The sequence below is a fragment of the Grampus griseus genome (genome assembly GCF_964374135.1).
Source record: "Grampus griseus genome assembly, chromosome: 6".
In the NCBI taxonomy this organism is placed as follows: Eukaryota; Metazoa; Chordata; class Mammalia; order Artiodactyla; family Delphinidae; genus Grampus; species Grampus griseus.
Window position 1 is genome coordinate 84576819 of NC_139000.1, and position 24155 is coordinate 84600973.

Below are 24155 nucleotides of genomic sequence, written 5' to 3' on the forward strand. Positions count from 1 at the left end.
GGTATACAGGAAACATATCTCAATATAATAAAAGCCATTTATGACAAACCCACAGGTAACATCATACTCAGTGGTGAAAAACTGAAAGCTTTTCCTCTAAAATCAGGAACAGGACAAGGATGCCCACTCTCACCATTTCTATGTGACATATACTGGAAGTCCTAGCTACAGCAAGCAGGCAAGGAAAAGAAACAAAAGACATCAATTGTAAGGGAAGAAGTAAAACTGCAACTATTTGCAGATGAGAAAACCCTAAAGTCTTCACCAAAACAACTATTAGAACTAATAAATGAATTCAGTAAATTTGCAGGACACAAAATTAATATACTGAAATCTGTTGCTTTTCTGTACATTGATAATGAACAATCAGAAGAAGTAAGAAAACAATCCCATTTACAATTGCATCAAAAAGAATAAAATGCCTAGGAATACATTTAACCAAGGAGGTGAAAGACCTATATGCTGAAAACTATAAGACACTGATGAAGAAAATTGAAGAGGATGCAAATAATAGACACATATTCCGTGTTCATGGATTGGAAGCATTAATATTGTTAAAATGTCCATACTACCCAAAGCAATCTACAGATATAATGCAATCCCTATCAAAATACCCATGATATTTTTCACAGAACTCAAACAAATAATCCTAAAATGTACATGGGAAGACCCCCAAATAGCCAAAGCAATCTTGAGAAAGAAGAGCAAAGCTGGAGGTATCATGCTCTCTGACTTCAAACTATACTACAAAGCTACAGTGATCAAAACAGTATGGTACTGGTACAAAAACAGACACATAGATCAATGCAACAGTATAGAGAGCCCAGAAATAAACCCAGTCACATACAGTCAATTAATCTACAACAAAGAAGGAAAGAATATGCAATGTGGAAAAGATAACTTCTTCAATAAGTGGTGTTGGGAAAACTGGACAGCTACATGTGAAAGATTGAAACTAGAACATTTTCTCACACTATACACAAAAATAAAATGGATTAAAGACCTAAATGGAAAGACTGGAAACCATAAAACTCCTAGAAGAAAATATAGCCAGTGCACTCTTTAACTTAAGTCTTAGCAATACTTTTTTTGGAGTGGTCTCCTCAGACAAGGGAAATAGTAAAATAACAAATGAGGCCTAATTAAACTTGAAAAGCTTTTGCACAGTGAAGGAAACCATTGACGAAATGAAAAGGCAACATACTGAATGGGAGAAGATATCTACAAATAATATATCTGACTCCTTACAGTATATAATATATATACTATATATATATGTAGTATTTATACTATATGTAGTATAAATATATAAATATTTATACTACATATAGTATAAATACTACATATATATGTAGTATAATACAATACAGTCAATATATTGACTCCTTACAGTCAATATCCAAATATATAAAGAGCTCACACAACTCAATATTTTTTTAAAAAACCTAAGTAAGAGTGGGCAGAATACCTGAATAGACATTTTCCCAAAGAAGACATACAGATGGTCAACAGGCACATGAAATGATGTTCAACATCACTAATCATCAGGGAAATACAGATCAAAGCCACAATGATATATTAGCTCACACAAATGGCTGTCATCAAAAAGACAACAAATAATAAATGTTGGCAAAGATGTGGAGAAAAGGAAACCATGGTACACTGTTGGTGGGAATGTAAATTGAAGCAACCACTAGTTCCACAGTATGGTAGTTTCTCAAAAATTAGTAACTACCATATGTTCCAGTAATTCCCCTCCTGGGTATATATCTGAAGAAAATAAAAACATTAATTCAAAAAGATATATGCACCCCAATATTCATAGCAGTATTATTTATAACAGCCAAGATATGGAAGCAACTTAAGTGTCCATCAACTGATGAACAGATAAAGAAGATGTGGTATGTATACATACAATGGAATATTACTAAGCCATAAAAAAGAATGAAATTTTGCCATTTGCAAAAACATGGATGGAACTGGAAGGTATTATGCTTAGTGAACTCAGACGGAGAAAGACAAATACTCTGCTATGACTTATACTTGGAATCTAAAAACTAAAACAAAGAAATGAATATAACAAAACTGAGACAGACTCACAGATACAGAGAACAAACTAGCGGTTACCCATGGGAAGAGGGAAAGAGTTAGGGGCAAGATAGGGAAAGAGGACTAAGAAGTACAAACTACTAGGTATAAATTAAATAAAATACAATGATGCCATGTATAGCACAGGGAATATAGCCAATATTTTATCATTTTAAATGGAATATAATCTATAAGAAATATTGTATCACTATGTTGTACACCTGAAACTAATATAACATTGTAAATCAACTATACTTCAACTTTTTTAAAAAAAAAAGTAAAAAGATTAAAAACAAACTAACCAAAAGCAAATGCAGGCATTAAAAAAAAAAAATTGGACATGACAGGGGAAAAAAATGGAAGAAATATATCTAAATGCTAACGCTGATTATGGCTAAACATATATAGGATTTAGGATCCTCTAAAGCATAATTTGTTATATTTTTTGTAATAAAATGCATAGATGAATAAAATAAAATGCATAGAATAATAAAATGCAATAATAAATGCAAAGATGAATAAAAAGATGGTTTTTTAGAGATAATTAGAGAGTCCAGCCAGAAATGGAGCAAGAAGGGCCATGCACAGCTAGCACTCACACCAGCCCAGTGATGATGTTATTAGAAATTAAAGCATGTCAGAGACAACTTTCTTTTCTCCTTAAACAGGCCCCTAGAAACATTTTTAAATGCCCAGGACCTGGTAGGCAAACTCACGCTTGACGGATCCTTAACAAATCAGTCGTGGAACAGTTTTATTAACAGAAGTTTTACAGGAACATGATCTCATTCCAAATGGTGCTTATGGACCGAAACTCTGAAGTAAGGGAAAACCATCATAACAGAAATACTTTATGGAGTTATAAATTAACAAGTAACACCTACACTGGAAACGCAGATGAGATGAAAAGAACCCTGACGTCTGACTCCAAGACTCTTCTGCCCCATGATAGAGGTGGCCTTGGACAAGTCATTTACCTCTGGGGGATTAGGGTCCTCATCTGTGAAATGTGGATTATAACACAGCCAAGCTCCTTTCACAGGACTATTATAACAACAAAAGGCAAAACGCAAGTGAACATGGTGCTCTGCAAACCTAAGTCATCACTGCACTATTCTATTAATGAGAAGGGTGTAAGGAGTCAGATTTCATGATCTGCAGCACAAATGCTATAGTATTTCATGGTACCATACTTTCCCCTAACAATAGCACTAAATGCATGTAGCCCTAAAATGAAGAACTTGAAAGATGATTCTTTTACCATTTTTCATTTTTTCAGAATACTCAAAATATTTTTCATATTTGGAATCAGTACTTGAAACATACTTTCCAAAGATAATACTCAAATGTGGAACAAACTATAAAACGTTAAAATCAGCATATTTGCAGATGTATTTTGTCAGCATTATAGGGAAGGAGAACTTCATTTTCCTAAAATGTTTACAGTCATGAATATGAATGCCTGTATATGGTGTGTGTGTGCATATGCATGCATATATGTATATTCGTGCACATGTGTGTGGACCCACTGATGTACATGTATATTACAGTAAGCTGTAAGAAGGAGAATAACTCAGTAAACTGTAAGAAGGAGTGATGGAAAGTGGTACCCAGATCCACCTCCCCTTCTGCTGACCCTTCAAGGTTGAGGCTAAGTTTTGTAGAACGTAGATCACTAATGATTGGTTGGGGATGGTTAAATGTATTTATAGTGGGAGGAAGACATGTAAGACAACAAACAACTGGTTCAAGTTGCACAAAATGTAAACTGCCTGTTGATGAGAAGATAACATGCACAAAATATATGTCATGCTTGTAACATAGAAAAATCACAGGTCTACCAAGGGGAAAGTGGTTAAAGTTCACCCATAAAAGAATTCTGTGGGACTGTTTCAAAGTAGGATGAGGATCTGTATTCAGATATTGAAAGATATGCATGAATTAGCACAGGGTGAAAAAAGAAGATTATGTGTATTCTATAAATAGTATAATACAACTTTTATAAATATAATCTGTAAGCATATTATAGATTATGCAATGTATGTATTGCATAGAAAAAAACCTGAGGGTATGTACCATAAAACATTAACACTAGTTTTCTCAAAGTGACCCACTGTGAGATGTTTTAATTTAAAAAACTTTTTCTTTTGGGGGTGGGATATCTTAATTACTTTGCTATAATTGTTGGAATTCTTTAACACTTTGTAATTATTTTAACAACCATAAACAAAACATATTTTCAGTTTGAGAAAAGTAGCAAAACATATTGTTCACTAAAAAATGCTTAGACTTCAACCTTAGGAAGTGATTAAGAATAAGAAGTGATTATTAGGAAAAAGAAGAGAGTAACCGTTAGCTTCATCTCTTCCTATCATGAGTTCAGGTAACGTGGTACCTCTTACCCGATGCTTTAACATTGAGAAGTTGCAGAGCTTAAAAAGGAAACAGCAAGCCTGCCCAACAAGCTCAGGAATATAGCTTCAGGTCATTGATGTGAAAATTCCCAAATCTTAAAAAGAAACCATGCAATCAACACACGCTATTTTTCTCCGTGAGCTTTCCTGTCTAGCTGGTGTAATAGCAGTACCAGTGGCTTTGATAACTTTTTAAAGGCACAGATAAAGGTAAAGCTTGAGTGGAAAGCCAAGTCATTATTTCTACAGAATTAAAATCATTGTGGGTAAGCATACTGAGTCAACTGAAGTTGATTTAAAGGAGGTTTAAATCAGGATCTCTGGTAGGAAGAACTACTTTGACAAATCTATTACATCTAATACATTAGATCAACAAAGATTTCATGTCAAAATAGTATTAACTATAATGTTTGGTGAATAGAATGAAATGTTTTCCTTCTTCTAATCCTTCCTTTAAGATAGGCAGCAACCACAGGGACCTATTATGGAATTTAAATTAATTCATATTTTTTAGTTTTTGTATGTAGCCAACAATTCCTCTAAAATCCCCCAGGCAGTCAGGCATTACTTTCTTTAAAAATGTTAGCAAAGTAAGGAAGTGTTATAAATTCCAAGAAGCATTCTCTTCCACACTGCAACTTTTTTTTTACCTGAGTTATGCTGATCTGTGAAGAAGCTTCATTGGAATCCACAGGTTTGTGCAGCTAGAGCTGAGGCTGGTTTGTAGCCTGGACAAAAATGCAAGACGGGAGAATAGAGATCCGGCATTTAATGCCCCTTGGTGAAAAACATTACTGCTCACAGCAATCCAGCCAAAAAAATTAAAACTGTTTAAGTTCTCATGGGTTTTAAGAAAATCTGAATATTTTTACTCTCCCTTTCTAATAATGCTGGTTAGTTTTGATGGGAGTGTGTGTTTTAAAGGAAACATTTATAGACACCACTGGGCTCTTAGCTGTGTGATCTGGGGAATCTGGGAAAGATGTGGAGGGTCGTGACTGAAGGCAGTTTTGCTCCATTTACATTCATAACCGCCCAGGAGAATGTTGGGAATCCTCAAGATTTAGGGAAGATGACTTTGCAAAATAATGTCTCTCTGTTTATTAAAGCCTTCTGGTAACCCCAACTATATTTATTTTACAGTTAAGCTCTGTCCTTTTTCATGTTTTGTAAGCATGCTCCATCCTTACCAGACAGCCCACGTGGATGGAGCCAGCAAGATCTGACTACTGTGAATTGCCAATGCTTTTCACAATAAAGAAGACATTTCTCTCTGAGGGCCTCTATATTGAAACCCCACATTTAGGGATCCCTGGATCTTTGAGGTTGCCCTTTACACCTCCACTGGAAGGCGATACATAGAGTGTTGATAAGGTGCCTGGAATGGTGACCACCTCTTTCCAGGGCCTATGCTTCCTCTTGCCAGCTCACAGCCCACAGTACTGAACTGTACTGGGTTAAATATAAATAGTGTCCCTCCAAAAATCATGTCCACCTGGATCCTTAGAATGTGGCCTTATTTGGGAATAAGATTTTTGTAGTTGTAATTAACTAAGATGAGGTCATACTAGATTAGAGTGGACCTTAATCCAATGACTATTGTCTTTATCAGAAGGCCATGTGGAGACACAGACACACAAGGGAGAACATCATGTGAAAACAAAGGCAGAGACTGAAGTGACGTGTCTACTAGCCAAGGATTGACAAGGATTGCTGGCAAACACCAGAAGCTAGGGGAGAGGCATAGAACATTCTCCTGCAGAGCTTCTAGTAAGAACTAACCCTGCCAACACCTTGATTTTAGACTTCTAGGCTCCAGAACTATGAGAGAACAAATTTCTATTGCTTTAAGCCCCCAGGTTTGCAGTACTTCATTACGGCAGCCCTATGAAACTAATATGTGGAAAAACTGGAGAGGAAGTTCTTAAGAAATTCAGAGAAATAAGATAGACACTTTCAAAAACAGATACCCGAAGCTTTAAAATTAGGCTTCAAGAAGATATTGTTAAGCCTTCACTTAACATGCAAGATTGTTTTTATTTGGCATTGACAACCTGGGGAAATATATAATTTCCTTTGTTCCCTCCAAGGTCAGATAGTATTATGTCCTTCGTAAAACAGAAACTTCAAGATGAAATGAACTGCCAGGAGATAACTACTCTGTTCCCTGGTTTAGACAAGACTATGGCCCCCAGTGTGCTATATTATTAAGATCTTTAGAAAAGATCATTTCTTCTGGCCATACAACACTTAGGATACAAAAGTGTTTGTGAATTTTAATGCATACCTTTTTATTACTAAAACTATTAAATGAAAGATACAAAACATTCCATAAAATCCATCAATCACTATGGTATTATTTCCTAGAAATTTACCGTGTCGTAGAGTACACCACAAGTCAAGAAGCTCAAAAAAGCCATTGACCATGTAGAAACATTCAATGTGACCTTTAAAATTTATCTTAAAGTATACTTTATCCCTATAAAGAAATACATTACTCTGTTCAGGTACTAACGCTGGATCTAGTGGTAAGTTAGCTCACATTTTTAGAAAAGCAACTGACATTTCACATATAAAAGCACACATATGAACTCACAGATGTGGACATACTGATGTCTGATAAGCATCAGCTACCTATGTCTATCTGTGTTCCCAAGCACATTGAATATCCTGCAAATCCTCATGTGATAGAACACTCAAAAATTCTAAATAAAATAGAACAAACATACTTTCTTAAATGCATATGTGATTACATGCCTGTATAAAACAAGGCACCAAAAATGAAGAGTAAAATGAAAACACAAGTGTCCCAGAGGACAGTGTAAGGTCCTAGTTTTAATGTCTCCAAGACCAGGAGTCAAGGACTTGGACCTGCATGAGTCAGAAAGTTGCAGCTGAGACACTGGCATATAATCCAATAACCAAACCCTCAGAGAAAAGGTGAAGGGGAAAAAAAAAAAAAAAAACAGTGAGAAAATCAAAACAGGCAGAATATGAGAAAACATCTGTCTCCTCCTACACTCTAGTTTGAGAGAAAAAAATAGTCTTTTGTGAGAATTTTTAACCACAGACTTGCATTTTCACAGGTTTGGTATTCATTTTTACACCACAGCATGTTCCAGGAAACTCCAAACCAAAAAATTAACCTACGAAAGAGCTGTCCTGTGTGCCAACCAGGAAACCTCAATCCAGAACATACAAGAGTCCCATAAAATATGAGCTCAAAATCCAAACATAAGAGGAAACAGGGCAAAATAGACATGAATCACATAAACTCAAAGCACCTGATTCAGATCCTTATGATTTTCAGGTTATGGAAGTATTAGAAGCTAACTAGAAAGTATGTTTAAAATAAAGTTAAATAATGAAATAAATGTAAGAGAAAACAACTAGATCGAATGCAATTGTCCAATCCAACTTGAAATAGAATCAGATAGAACTTATTGGAAGAAATGTAGTCTTTGACATTGAAAACTCAGTGGAAACAGATGAAAGGAAAAATTAAACGTGATACATCCATGCAGTGGACTACTGTTCAGCAATGAAAACATCCAGATACTGACGCAAGCTACAACATAAAAGAAGCTCAAAAGCAGTATACTAAGTAAAAGAAACCAAACACAAAAGACGGTGTATTGTATGACTCCATTTATATGACATGTCCATAAAAAGCAAATTTATAGAGACAGAAATAGATTAGTGGTTTCCTAGGGCTGGGGGTGGGAAAAACGATTAACTCTAAATGCTCATGAGCCATTTTATGGCAAGATAGAAACATTCTCAAACTAGCTTATGATGGTGTCTGCAACTGGTAAATTTGCTAAAAGTCACATTGAACTGTAAATTTTAAATGGTTGAGCTTATATGCATAAATTGTATGCATTTTTGTAAATTATTCATGTAAAATTTATCTCAATAAATTTTTTTTAAAAGCTCAGTGGGAGGGCTCCCCTGGTGGCGCAGTGGTTGAGAGATCGCCTGCTGATGCAGGGGACACGGGTTCGTGCCCCGGTCTGGGAAGATCCCACATGCCGCGGAGCTGCTGGGCCCGTGAGCCATGGCCACTAAGCCTGCACATCCGGAACCGGTGTTCCGCAACGGGAGAGGCCACAGCAGTGAGAGGCCCACGTACCGCAAAAAAAAAAAAAAAAAAAACAAAAAACTCAGTGGGAAAGTTAAACAGCAGATTTGACAATATCAAAGTTGTAATATAAATCCAAAGAAATTATAGTGAATACAGGACAGAAAGAGATAGAAAATGTGAAAAAGAGGTAATGAAAGTTAAGAGGAAGTATAAGAAGGCCCAATACATATCTAACAGGGGTTCCAGAAAAAGTAGTAGAGAAAAAAAGAAAAAGAGGAGAGGAGAAAATGTTTTCAAAGAAACAAAGCCTAAGAATTTTCTAGACCTGATGAAAGACATGAGTCACAAGCTAAGAAAATAAAAAGAAAACTACACTTAGATATATTGAAGCTACAGAACCGCTAGCAAAGAAAGGCTCTTAAAAGCAATAAAAGAGAACACTTATAGAAGCTAAAGGGAGGAAGCAATTTTTATCAAGAAAGATGTCACAAAAGAAATAGGATTTAACTGGAGCCTGGAAAGAAGGTTAAGGTTTCGATAAATGGATTTGAAGAAGGGAGGATCTAATCACAGGTGTGAGAAGGAGATCATAAGCAAAGATGAAAAGGCCAAAGGTACAGTGGTGAGGCTTCCAGTATGTGAGAAGGACAGTTGGCTAAAACAAAGAATAAATGTAGGAAATTTGTAGAAGTCAAGTTTAGGGAGTCACAGCCAAGCGAGAGTGGAGTGGACATTGAAAGGCCCTTTCAAGACTTAGACTTATTGATCCCCCACAATTAAAAATATTCCCTGGCTGATTCATAATAGATCCTCTTTTTTATCATGTCGAGCCTCGTTTCATAGTAACCAGAGAAATTTTATGACTTTGAAACTGGAAAGGCAGCTTTCTAAAAGTTGGAGTGCATTTTCCATTGGAACCCTTCGGTGGCCTGAGGTCCAAGTGAAACCTGAACTTGGGAAACACAGGAGTTCCAGGTCGCCACTGGACAACCGTGCTCAACAGGCAGGCGATGGGGACTGCCACAGCCTTCCCTGTGTATTTTCTCTAAACTCCTATAAATTTAACAGGCCTGGGAAAAAGGTGAGTCATAAAGGTGGAGAAATATTTTGGCTGTAGCTTTGGTAAAAGGTGAAATGCATTAACCTTGCAATGAGTCATCATCACCTCAGGGGGCTTAAAAGAAAAAAACCTCAACCACCGTGGCCACAGATCTCTGGGAGGTTTTCTGACAAGAGTGTCAGGATTTGGTAACTTCTTATCTGGTGTGGGTGCGGCCTGGTGTGAGTTTAGTTTATCCACAAGAAGTTCTGAAATGCCTCGTTTCCAACATGCAGCCTGTAAGGCTGTCTCACCTTCCTTCCAAACCTCAGCGGGAGACACAGCTGCAACCCACCTGCTTCCATGGGGCCAGTTTCACTCCACGTGAAGAAGTGCTAGCTACTGGCACCAACAGAGTCCCTCAAATAGACATATTTCTAAAATCAGGCACTGCCAATTACATTCCAAGAAATTACACTGGTAATAAGATTATGTGGAATTTATTTCTCTGAACTGTGGCTGCCAGATCATTTGAAATAAACCCTAACGACTCATTAGTAGGTTTCAATGTGAACAAAATTAACTATTCCTCCATTATATAGCTTTAGAAAAATAATCACAAATCCTTTACCTTATTTCCAAATAATGAAAACTGCCTGAATATTGTGTTCAGGCATCTATTATCGGCAGATGTTTACAAAGGAACTAATGTCCTCTGGTAACCATTTGATGTGGAAAAGGATTTGAAGCCCTCTCCAGCTGTATCAGTAAATAAATGCTGGTTTACGTATATCATCCTTAGAGAAGAACTGCACCCCTCCTACAGGCCAGGGAGGCAGCAGGAAGTACCGCACAGACCTGGACTTGAATCTGAAACCAGCCGATTTGTAGTGTGTGACTTGGCCAAGTTACTCAGCCTCTCTGAACCTCATCCTTCTCATAAGTACAATGAGGGGATGGCACCAGGGTGGGGATGAGGACAAAATGATGACAAATATACCATTCCTTGGTGGTCGGTAATGTCAGCTCCCTTGTCTCTCCCTTCCTATAGCATTACCCCTCAAGGAACTGGCAGCTGGGAAAGTGAGCTAGTTCAAGTCTATAAACGGAATGGGTAACATTTGGACTCGCAGATGGAAATGTGCTCTGGACAGCAGGAAAGAAAACATGAGCTCTTTTGAGGGGTGATGGGGAGACAGTGAGGCAGGCAATTGGTTGAAGGAGCAACTACTACTGGTCCAGCTGCAATGGAGAGTCAGTTGTGGCTGGAGGAAGGAGGTCATCAGTATTACACTGAGGCATTTGGACTTTATGCCTTCAAGGACGATGCGTCTGGGAAGGTTTCGGAGCAGGGAACAGTTCATCTGACACTGACCACTTGATTCTGACCACCTCATGCTCTTTTGCTGTGAGGCAACGGGGCCTCGTCACCAGAACTGAGGAAGCTTCAATACTACCTTGAACTGCCCTCTCACTTCCCAGTGCCTGAGTCTGATAGAGCTCCCGGCCCATCACAGCAAGTCTGTTCTGTGGGTGAAGAAAGTAAGACACACGGAGACGAGGTGACTTGCCACAGGTCAACATCAGCAACTGGAAATCTGTCTCCTCCCCTAAACTTTGTGCTTCTCCTACTATATCTCACCAATATTATGAAAATGCTTCAAAATCATTAAACAGGAGAAAGGGAAACCTTGGGAAGCCCTTGCAGCCTGTGCCGTAAGCACACAACAGATGCAATGAGGTTTTAGGATTCCCCGTGTCCCCATTATTCAATTCTCTGCCTTAAAACTTAATGATTTCCTAAACTATTAATGTATGGAATTTAATAACTTAGAGATGAAGTTAGATTTAATTCTAACTTATCTCTAAAGAAAAGATGTCGGTAGCTTTGATTAAATAGAAGCACACTTGTGTTGGTATGAACTCAGCAGTTAGCAAAAGATTTCTTGCTTTAGGAGATCAGTCCCGATTATTCAGGCGTTAGAACATGACCAGAAAACCATGTCATGGTGCTAAAAGCCTGCACTGAAATTCATAACCCAGCAGAGAATCTTGGCGTCTGTTTGACATGGTGGTCAGTTTACATACTTGGCTAGCACTCAGACGTTCTGACGGTATAGTCAATGGGCCCTAAGTAGTCATCCCAAGATATTAGGCTACAAAGGGTTGCTTAAAGCTCTTTCTACAAGGGGTCTGGACATTGAGCTCACCAGTCACCTCACCCCTGACCCGAAGAGAACACTGACAGTCAACCCCTCCCTTGGATCATTCGTGGTCTACCTTCAGACCATGTTATTTTTGCACCCTCCCTCTCCCTGTAGGCCTTAGTGCTTCTCAGCTTATGTTGTACAGAAGCAAAACCAAAAAAGTGACAACCTCTCCATCCCTGAGTGATTTGACATCAAATTCCCATATCATTCGGAGAAATTTAGAATTAGCTAGAAGTTGCCAAAGGAAAGACCAACTATGCTTCATAGATGTACTATCGACAGGAGATGACAAAAGCCCCCCTAGACTATTTACATAGGAGAATAGCTCCTTTCATTCTTAAGAGTTATTTTTAAAATGCTAAGAAAGTATACACCTAACAACTTACTGTGTACTCAAATCAGCATTGGAGGTGAATACCACAGATTATCAGAATATCCTGAAAAAAGATTATGTGTTACTTCTGTTTTTTAATTTTCTCCCATTTCCTGTCTGACTATAGGGAAAATGTTCTTGAGTCAATACATGGTCAGTGGGAAGAAAACTAGCAAGAGATAAAGATTCTCAAGAGAAAATTGGATACAGCAATAATATACGTCTGCCTCAAGTGCAGTTTGAAACAAGATAAATTTTAAAAGAAAAAAAAAATAGAGGCACTATCAAAGACCTTTACACACGTTTGATTTGCCCTGTGCGCTTCTAATTCTGGATTATTTTCAGGCTTGTGAAATGGATCAAAAAATAGTGCTCTCCAGTGAGTCCTCCGTGATCCTATTCTGTGCTTAGTCTATGAAAGTCTAAGAAAAGTCTTTCAAAAAGGACATATGCTCCACATAAACACCTGAGCGAGGATATACGCTGTTATTCTCCACCCCCCACCCCTTCCCCCGACCTGTTCTCAGCCTCTTTCTCCTGAGGCTCAACAGCTGGGCTGCGCTGCCAGCGGCTGCCCCACTCCCAACACCTGCGGGCTTCTGTCTGGTTTCAGCCAGCAGGGGGCACGGTCACGAGCATGGAGGGTGAGAGAAGAGAGGAGTCCGAGCATTTCTCCCCGCCTGTTTCCTCTCTGTGTGGTGCCGCATCTCTGGAACCGTCTGCATCTCTCCGTGACCACTGTTCTCGGTGGAAGAGCCACGTCTTTCCTCCAGCCCTCAGTGGACTCTGATACTCCAATAGCGCTGTTTCTTCTCCCAGGACCGTCCGGTCCTAAGGGAGGTGGTAACGGCATCCTGCGGTTACGGGTCTCTAGGTTTCTCAGCATCTCTTCTTGGTGCCCTTCATCTTCCTTCTCTGCAAGTAGAGCCTAGATTAAGTCTCTTTACTTGAACCATCAGGGTAAGCTTTTCTTTCTTGCTGGGACCGTGGCAGATATGAAGTTCTAGTTGCCATACCTGCTATGGTGGGGCTGTCAGCAGGAGTGACAGTGGTTGTAGAAATGTCCCTAGCATGTCCTCTCACAGAGCACCTTCGGGTGAGGTTGTTTTATTACCTTTATTTTATGCTCTCAGTTTTTTGGGAAAAAGGAACTTTAGAAGCCTTCTAGTCTAATCTTCTCTTTTGTAGTTCAGGAAACATTAGCCCTTTCCCAGTTAATAATGTTAATGGGAATCAACATTAAGTACTTATTAAATAAATCGTCCCGTTTTAGGAATTTTACAGTCTTCTCAGTCTATGGCAAAAAGATGTTAGTCCTCATTCTATTAACCTCTTTAAGAGCAGTGGAGTGAAATACCCAGGATCACACAGCTTGGGCCAGTGGCTAAGGAATGCCTATCCGTCCTCTGGTTCACTAAGATCTCCCTGCTTCAGCTGTCACCAGACCTACCACCTAAAGGAATCCTCGTGCAGACAATGATTGTAAGAAACCACGAGACACACGAAGCAATTATGAGCCACCACTCTGCCTCAGGGAACAGTAGGCATCTTAGAACTAAATGAAGCTTAGAATTTTGGGCAATAGGGTTCCAACCTACCCCAGGAGAAGCAAAAGTGATGGACGTTGCATTCATACATGCCCCTCCTGGACCTCCTTGAACTTGAGTGTCAGTGAGAGTGACAGAGGGAATCTCTTCCAGTTTAAGATTTCTCCAGTCCTATTCTGAAATATTTGATTTTAGTCTGTCTGCCGTGGAGGCCGAGAAGCTACGTTTTCATAACCACTCCGGTGATTCTGAGGCAAACGGTTTAGAAGCACATTGAGAACAGCCCTGGAGACTGCCAGCTCCGCAAAGGTAGAGAAAACACCCGCCTCCGTCACTGCCGTGTCCTGGTTCATAACAAGTGCACCAATTCGTGGGTTTGAATGAATGAAGAACATGCAGAAGCTCATCAACATCCGAACTCCCTTTTCTACAAGGCCTTACTCACATGTACTGAAATAACGGGCTTCTTCAATGTGGAAGTGCTCAAGATTGTTGAAAGAATCCCATGCGTTTTGCCCTGGAGGACAGCGGTCTGTGGTCTGTGGTCAGTCCACTGAGCACATGGCTGGTTTTGAGGGGGCACAAGTGGGTATTTGGCAGAACATTCTGGTTTTTTATCATAGTAATCTCTTTTTTTTTTTTTTTTAATTTATTTATTTATTTATTTTTGGCTGTGTTGGGTCTTCGTTTCTGTGCGACGGCTTTCTCTAGTTGCGGCGAGCGGGGGCCACTCTTCATCGCGGTGCGCGGGCCTCTGGCTGTCGCGGCCTCTTTTGTTGCGGAGCACAGGCTCCAGACGCGCAGGCTCAGTAGCTGTGGCGCACGGGCTTAGTTGCTCCGCGGCATGTGGGATCTTCCCAGACCAGGGCTCGAACCTGTGTCCCCTGCATTGGCAGGCGGACTCTCAACCACTGCGCCACCAGGGAAGCCCCATAGTAATCTCTTAATACAATGTTTTAAAACTGAAAATGGTTACTATGTAACTTTGTAGTAATGGTCCACCCATTTTTTCATCAATATTTATTAAGAGTATTTAGTAATTGCCTACTATGTGACAGGCACTCCACCAGATATCAGGGGAGCAAAATCAAACAAAACCCCTGCATTTAGGAGCTTACAGACCCCAGGTAGAGACAGACATTAGTCACATGGTCACATAAATCAACGCGGCATTACAACTGTGATGTGCAAAGGAGAGGTAATAGTGGGGGCGGGGTCTCTGCCCTAGGGTTCAGAAGGCCCAGAAAGCTTTTGCTGAGGCAGAGAGGAAGCTGCTAAAGGCATAAAGGATGAGAAGGAAGGCGAGATGGAAAAGGCAGAAGAGCTTTGCAGGCAGAGGAGCCAGAGAAAGCCAGGGGAATCTGGGGATGTCTGGGCAAAGGAGACGAAGTGATGAGCTCATCTTGAGCTGTTAAACACGTTACCCAGAAAGCATTCAAGGGCTTTGATCAGAGCTAACTGTGGTCATGAAGAGCAGCGTACAACGTGCTCTCAGCAACAGACTCTGCACACAGAAAACTGCTACAGCTGGAGTGAGGTTTGTTCCCATCAGCCTCTCAGAGAACTTCAGTAGTGTCACACGATGACAGAACTAAGCATTCCCTTCAGACAGCTAAAGTGGGTAAAATATTAATGCTCCTTTAGAGCACTAGGTGATTAGATTGCTGAATTGGCAAGACTGCTTTCCTATTCCAAACCATCTCGTAAATGACAAATACGCATAAGGGAAGTACTAAGTACTTTCATAATATTCTAGCTGCATTGTTAAAAGACACCGAAAACTATTAGACAAAAATTTTAAAAGAAGTGTTTATATTTTAGATGAGCCTAGAAAGCCAGTGTAAAAATTGTCAATTTCAGAACTTAGTTACAAAACAGAAATAGACCGACTCACAGACATAGAAAACAGATTTATGGTTACCAAAGGGGTGGGGTGGAGAGATAAATTAGGAGTATGGGATTAATAGATACTACTGTATATAAAATAGGTAAGCAACAAGGATCTACTGTATAGCACAGGGAGCTATACTCAATATCTTGTTATAACCTATAATGGAAAAGAATCTGAAAAAGAATATATATATATATATATATATATATATATATATATATAACTGAATCACTTTGCTGTACACTTGAAAGTAACACAACATTGTAAATCAACTATACTCCAATAAAAAAATTTGTCAATTTCACAGTGTTATGTTGGTAGAATTATAAACAATTTCCCATCTCAATTATCTCAGGCATAGAAAATTGTGCAATTCTACAGTAAAATATATATTTCTGTATTGCTTTTACACAAAAATACTTGTTTCCAATGAAGAGAAAAATAATATAGGCACCTATTATCTTAAACTATTTTAACACGTAGAAAATTAACAAGTTTTCTACGTGTTAAAATAGAAACAAAGGATTATCGAATTCTTTGATATTCAGAAATTTCCATTTAAACTATAAATTTTTTAAAGTATACAGAAATATTCCTATAGACATTTGAAGGTGAAATACTACAAAATACTCAGGTTTCACAAGCTCTATTTTCAGAATAATCTGGCATCACTGAAAGTATTAAAGGCACTAAATTGAATATAATCATTTTAGCAGTGCTTTTCTTAGTTTTTGCTCAAGCCAAATGTCTTTGGCTAAATCCTAGACTCAATGAGCAACTCTCATTAAACCTTAAAGGTTGTGACACATGGCACAGTGGAATAAAAGGACCCTTTTAATTGCCTTTCCAGTTTGCAAATTATTTCTAAATGCATTACTTTATGAAACTGGATATTTAAAGGTCTGCTTTTTCTTTCAGTGCTCGTGATTTTGAACTATTCATTTCATTTATATATGTGGTATGTCACGCACTACATCTCAAGCTGTGTTTTAGACTCATTTCATCATGCATACATATGCAAGGTGTAGAGAACGATCCAGAATGAGATGGAGATCACATTTCTCCCTGTCACACAGGCTATAAAATGCAGCCAGTTAAAATTCTGTCATGCTCTGGGGTACAGCTTGAGTTATTCAGTGTTTTTCATTTCTAAAACAAACTGCTTGGGAAAAAGTCTCAATGCTAATTACCACTTTTCCTTTTTGACAGAAGCAAGTTGATTGCAAATCTAATTTAACAGATGAGTCTTTTGTTGGGAGATGGGGCTCACGGGAAAGGCACACTTTGTACGCAGGTCTATGCAGTATGCTCATCCGTCCAGGACCAGCCCAACTGACGTCTCCAAAGAGGGGACCTCCCAGCTCATCCAACCTGCAGCAGCCTCCAGTCCTCAGCCTCCTCAGCCGATGTTAATTCTGATAGTTTCTCATCTCTTATCTAACATACAAAAGGGGACTGTATTAATTTGCAAGGGCTGCCATAAGGAAGTACCACATATTGAGTGGTTTAAACAACAGAAATGTATTGTCTCACAGTTCTGGAGGCTGGAGGTCTGAGATCAAGATGTCGGCAGTGTTGGTTCCTTCTGAGGCTGGGAGGGAGAGTCTGCTCCATGCCTTTCCCCTGGCTTCTGGTGGTTAGCTGGCAACCTTTGGCATTCCTCGACTTGTAAATCATCACTCCATCTCTGCCTCATCTTCACGTGGCATTCTCTCTCTGTGTTATCTCTGTGTCCAAATTTCCCTTTATATAAGAACACCAGTCATATTGAATTAGAGGTCCACCCTACACCTGCATGACCTCATCTTAACCTAAATAATTATATCTCTAACTACCCTATTCCAAAGTAAGGTCACAGGCTGAGGTACTGGGGGCTAAGACTTCAATATGTAAATTTTAAGAGGACACCATTCAACTCATAAAAGGTACCATAGATGTTCTAGGGGATCATAAATTGTAGGTTAATATATAGTAAAAGTTTCTGGAATGATACATACTAAGCAATTAACAAAGTTACCTCTAGGATGAGGGTAAGGTAGACAAGGTGGGTATGGAAATCAAAGGAGATTTACTTTCAACTGTAATACCTTCATTTTTCACAAGGAAAGATAGTTGAATATTGCCTGTATAAGTAAAAATTAATATAAATAAATTAAGGTAGTACAGTGATTCACCATGGAAATGCTACCAATAGCTAAGGTACATTTTGGAAATTTGTGGAGGGGTTTGTCAGCTATTGCAATGACTGGGGGCTACATGTCATCTCCCATGATGAATGGTCCAGTGTCCTGCACTATTTTAAATGTCCTGCTAGACAGTTACATATAAAAATGAAAGGACTTTTTGGCATGATTTTAATATACACTAAATTTTCCAGGGATGCAAACTTCACACCTGTAAATTAAGGGAAGATTGTATTTTGTTTGGTTCAGAACTTTACCATGAGTTTTCACCTTATTGGAAAATATGTCTCCAGCAGCAACATCACTCTCAATATCTGAGCCTTCCCTTGGATACATCTACGGTGGATGCCTTTGTAGTTGTCACGTCCCTGATGATTCTTTCTACAGGTGCTGTAACTGAACACTTAATTCTGAGTGTCAGGGTACACCATGCCTTCTTGTGCTGAAGCATGTATTATGTTATTACACACTTCTTTAATTGTAATTTTTCTGTTCATTAAAGTTTGGGATCTATATAAATTTTCAAAATATATGTTCCAGTAGATTATGCCATTTCTGAATTTCTTCTCAGTGTATTAAAGGGGGTGCTAAAGAACCTCTCTGATGCAAAGGAGCATTTGATCTCATGGTACTGGGCACTACCAGGCTTCTCTGATAGTCTAACAGAGAGATGCTGAAGACCTCAACTAAAGCTTTGGAAGTGGAGGAGAGGCAATGAATTCAGGAGATACACTGAAAGCAAAACTTAAAAGGACATGACTGTGTATCTTATTTTAGATTGAGAAAGAAAGGGCCTTCAAAAAGGCCTCTGAAATTTTTACCTTGGGCTAATAGGTGGGTAACCGAAAAGCGTAAATAGGAAGAGGATGCTGCCCCCAGTGTGGGACATTTCCACTCAAGGCATATATGGGAAAGAGGGAGATGCCCAGGGACATCAAGTGACAGATACATGGGTTTAGTGACTGAGAGATCCTGAGTTGGGTGTGACTGTACCACCAGGAGTGCTGGGACCTTGGAAATGGAAAATGCACAGAATAAGGAGGGGGAAAGGCTATAACATCCCGAGGGCAAACCCGCAAAAGACATGCACGTCTGAGGAAGGTCACAAAGAGACTTTTCATTTTCAGCCTTACCTCCCCACTAAGCTTGAAGCTGCTCAAGATAAAAGGCAAAAAGCAAAACTTTTAAAAAATGACAACGAAACATAAACCCTGTGACTTATGTCACTTTGGTGTTCTTCATATTGCCCAACACAGGGCAGGGGACCCTATAACATCTAACAATACCATTCAGATTATTTTCCACAGACCTTTTCTCCCTGGAACATTTAGGAAGAGGTAAGAGTGTTCTTACCAAGTGGGCTTCCCCAAGCACAGATGTCATCCCGATCTGTGGATCTCGTTGCATGTGCCAAAGCTCAGAGTTCTCTGGACGGCAGGGAGGAGACCATCTCCACATGACCACAGTTATGCCTTTGCTAAAGGGTGTCTGCTTCATCCAGAAACTGCCTTCACAGTGCAGGGAACTGAGGACTTGTCACTGGGAGACAGGCTAGCACCCCCCAAACACACACTTTCCCTTGCCCCTAATACTGGATAAAACCATAACTGAACTTAACTGTGGAGGAAGTGTCATCCCCAAAAGGCTTCATCCAGCCCAAATCCAGAAGAAATGCCACAATTCTATTTCACACCCAGGACACTCCTTCTTCTCCTGATGGTGACATCCAAACCTCGGGGACACTCCCTCTGGCTCCATCCCACGTCCCACTTGCCTGCCAGGACATACAACATGGAGTAGGGGCTCTGTCACTGAGGGCACATACCTGTGGTCACATACACACATAAACACTTTCACTAGCAGCCACGTTCTTAGGCTCTGGCCAGGGTGGCAGTCGACAGCCAGACAAGAGAGACTCTGCTCAGTGCTGACTGCAGCCCGGCATCCACCGTCCACCCCGGCAGGAAATGGGTTCCAGATGTGTCCTCAGCTGAGCCTGTAATGGAGTCAAAGCGTCATAAATGGGCCTCCTAGCCTCGGTCTCCATCCTTTGTCAATCTCCCTGGACAATGCCGAGAAAAGTGAAAAGGAAAGGTGGGGAAAATGTAAGAATACTCTGTATTGTCATACACAGTTTCAACAGAAAGATGACGATGTGTTTTGAGTTTCCAGGTCCTGCTTTAGTTATGTATTTTGAAGATCACATTGTGTGTGTGTATGTGTGTGTGTGTGTGTGTGTGTGTGTGTGTGTGTGTGTGTGTACACAAGGGAGGAGGAGAACAAAGGAAATGGGGGAAGGGAAGAGGAGATCCTGTTTCAGTTACAAAAAGATGTTGTGTATTTTAAACAAAGCAAAATAATACTGCAAGCCGTGTCAACCCAGGAAATCCAATAAACGTAAAGGAAAGATTAATATGTTCTTCTCATTTCATCTTTGCTGTGAAGTAGATACTTCAGAATTGTGGGAAAAGGGCACCTAACACAACATGATAACTGATTTTTATTAATAAGTATTCAACTAGAATAGCTTTTGCTCTAAATTTCCACAGTTTACACATGTGTAAACTTGGCATCTCCATACTTGGATAACTTAATTTCTTCTCTGTTCATAGGGACGATAGCTTAAAAATCTCACTTGAAAGTAGAATTTAAACAATACAAGGTCATGACAGCCTGAGAAAAGGAAACAATAAATAACCTCTGGAGTTTTCCATAAGTAAATAATTTTATCTGGGGACTCTGAATCTAAAAACTCCTGTTCAGGATTGATCATCGGCCAGAATTATCATGAGATGAGCAGGCAGCTCTAGACAAGTCCCTCCAATGAGCAGCCCCTGAGGAGTGCCTGGGTCCTGAGAGAGGCTGCATGGGTGATTTACAAACTCTTTGGAGACACCTGAATATGAGTCACTGTCAAAGTCACGGAGTGACCTTGATAAGACACTTAACCCTTCTGGTCCTCAGTTTGTCCCTTTGTGACATGAAAGATTAGACTACAGTCCATGGCAGCTCAGAGTTTAATTTTTTAAAGCCTTATATTATTTTAAGCAAGGTTCAATCATCACAGTTTGTAGGGTTTGAGGCCCTCACCATCTTTATAATCCTGAAGATATTGACACATTTTATAGGATCATACTATTTATTCGATGCCTCCCAGGCTTGCGATACCTAGACAGGTACATGGGATACTCAAAAGCAAGAGATCTCTTCAAGCTGAGAGGGTAATATATACCTAATGAAATGAGGAGCAAGACCTGTTCCAGACAGTTCCAACCACCTTCTGTCTGTCAGTACTGTCTACTGAGAATCCCTCACGATTTTAACTAAAAGGGGTATCAATGTTCCCCATGGCAAAGAAAAGAGATTGGCTCATAGCTCTCAGTTGTTCATTTCACTGTAGACATAAAGTTTCTCCTTAAAAGCTGAAGTTTTTTAAGTTTTCTTGTCGCAGTGGTCAACCAATAGATTTTGCTATGTGTTGGCCTGTCTTTTAAATTTAGAGAATTTCATGATTTCATTAAAAACTATTGATATGATCCAATCTATCTAAACAGTGAAAATCAAATCATACTAAAAAATCATACTAAATATTCAGCCACTAGTCAAATATAGGGTCATCTCTTTTTAAAAAATATTTTAATTACATAGTAAAATATGAATTCATTTCTGATTGTAAGAAATTGAAATAATATAGATACAAGTAAAGTCACTCTAAACCATTACCTCCAGTCCCAGTTCTTTTACTATGTATAATGTCTGCAATGAATTTAGTGTGTATCCACTCAACCCTTTTTCTATTGACATATGAAATTATACAAATATTTTTGTGTAAAGTCAGTATTTTTTACACAAATAGAATAATTCTTCACTTCTTTGATTTTTTTTTTTTTTTTTTTTTTTTTTTTTTTTTTGCGGTACACGGGCCTCTCACTGCTGTGGCCTCTCCCGTTGCGGAGCACAGGCTCCGGACGCACGGGCACAGTGGCCATGGCTCACGGGCCCAGCCGCTCCGCGGCATGTGGGATCCTCCCGGACCGGGGCACAAACCCACGTCCCCTGCATCGGCAGGCGGACTCTCAACCACTGCGCCACCAGGGAAGCCCTTTTGAATGTTTTTAACTGGCAAGAAATCTTTAAGTATTTCTATAAGTGTAAATATGGATTTCTTGCATTTTAAAAATTGTTGCATAGTATTCCATAGGATGCATTATGAAATTGTAACCCCGTTAGTGGAAATTCAAGGTTGCTTTTCTTTAAAAAAAAAAAAAAAAAAGAAAGAAAGAAAGAAAGAAAACTATTTAATAAAATACTACAAGGAACAATCTTGTACATGCCCCCTTGCACACATGTGGCTGTGTTTCTCTTGGGTCAATACCAAGAAGTGGGATAGCTGGTTCAAATGATAAGTGCAATTTTAAATGGCTTGGCAAAGTGCCTTATAAAAAGGTAGTACAACACTGACTCTTGACCAGAGATTTCCTTTAAAGGAAGAGTTACCTTTCCCCATGCCCTCATCAATATATAATATCATCTAATTTTAAAATATTTTCTAATCTAATAAGTGAAAAATAAAAACTCATTTTAACTTGCATTTTTTGATTACTAGTGTGGTTGTGCATTGAAAAATAATTTACTGGGAGAGAGAGACCTTCAAGATGGTGGAAGAGTAAGATGTGGAGATCACCTTCCTTGCCACAAATACATCAGAAATACTTCTACCTGTGGAACAACTCCTACAGAACACCTACTGAATGCTGGCAGAAGACCCCAGACTTCCCAAAAGGCAAGAAACTCCCCACGTACCTGGGTAGGGCAAAAGAAAAAAGAAAAAACAGAGACAAAAGAATAAGGACAGGACTTTAGGGGAGGAGCTGTGAAGGAGGAAAGGTTTCCACACACTAGGAAGCCCCTTCACTGGTGGAGAAGAGGGGTGGCAGGGGTAAACTTCAGAGCCACAGAGGAGAGCGCAGCAACAGGGGTGCGGAGGGCAAAGCAGAGAGATTCCCGCACAGAGGATCGGTGCCAACCAGCACTCACCAGCCCGAAAGGCTTGTCTGCTCACCCGCCGGGGCGGACGGAGGCTGGGAGCTGAGGCTTGGGCTTCGGAGATTAGATCGCAGGGAGAGGACTGGGGTTGGCTGCGTGAACACAGCCTGAAGGAGGCTAGTGCGCCACAGCTGGCCGGGAGGGAGTCCGGGAAAAAGTCTGGACATGCCTAAGAGTCAGGAGAACATTGTTTCAGGGTGTGCGAGGAGAGGGGATTCAGAGCACTGCCTAAACGAGCTCCAGAGACGGGCGTGAGACACGGCTATCAGCACGGACCCCAGAGACGGGCATGAGACACTAAGGCTGCTGCTGCCACCACCAAGAAGCCTGTGTGCGAGCACAGGGCACTATCCACACCTCCCCTCCCGGGAGCCTGTGCAGCCCGCCACTGCCAGGGTCCCGTGATCCAGGAACAACTTCCCCGGGAGAACGCACGGTGCGTCTCAGCCTGGTGCAACGTCACACCGGCCTCTGGCACCGCAGGCTCGCCTCACATCCGTGCCCCTCCCTTCCCCCCGGCCTGAGTGAGCCACAGCCCCCTAATCAGATGTTACATTAACCCCGTCCTGTCTGGGCGGGAACAGACGCACTCAGGTGACCTATACGCAGAGGCGGGGCCAAATCCAAAGGTGAACCCCAGGAGCTGTGCGAACAAAGAGAAAGGGAAATCTCTCCCAGCAACCTCAGGAGCAGCGGATTAAAGCTCCACAATCAACTTGATGTACCCTGCATCTGTGGAATACCTGAATAGACAATGAATCATCCCAAAATTGAGGTGGTGTACTTTGGGAGCAACTATATATATATATATATTCTTTTCCTTTTATCCTTTTGTGAGTGTGTATGTGTATGCTTCTAAGTGTGAATTTGTCTATATAGCTTTGCTTTTATTTGCCCTAGGGTTCTGTCAGTCCATTTTTTTTTTTTTTTTTTTTTAGTATACTTTTTAGTGCTGGTTTTCATTGGTGGATTTGGTTTTGGTTTGGTTGCTCTCTTCTTTCTTTCTCTTTTTTTTTCTTTTTTAATTACTTTAAATTTTTTTATTTTTAATAATTACTTTTTATTTTAATAACTTTATTTTAGTTTTTTTTTCTTTCTTTCTTTCGATTTTTCTCCCTTTTCTTCTGAGCCGTGTGGCTGACAGGGTTTGGTGCTCCAGTCAGGTGTCAGGTCTGTGCCTCTGAGATGAGAGAGCCAAGTTCAGGACACTGGTACACCAGAGACCTCCCAACACAATGTAATATCAAAGAGTGAAAGCTCTCCCAGAGATCTCCATCTCA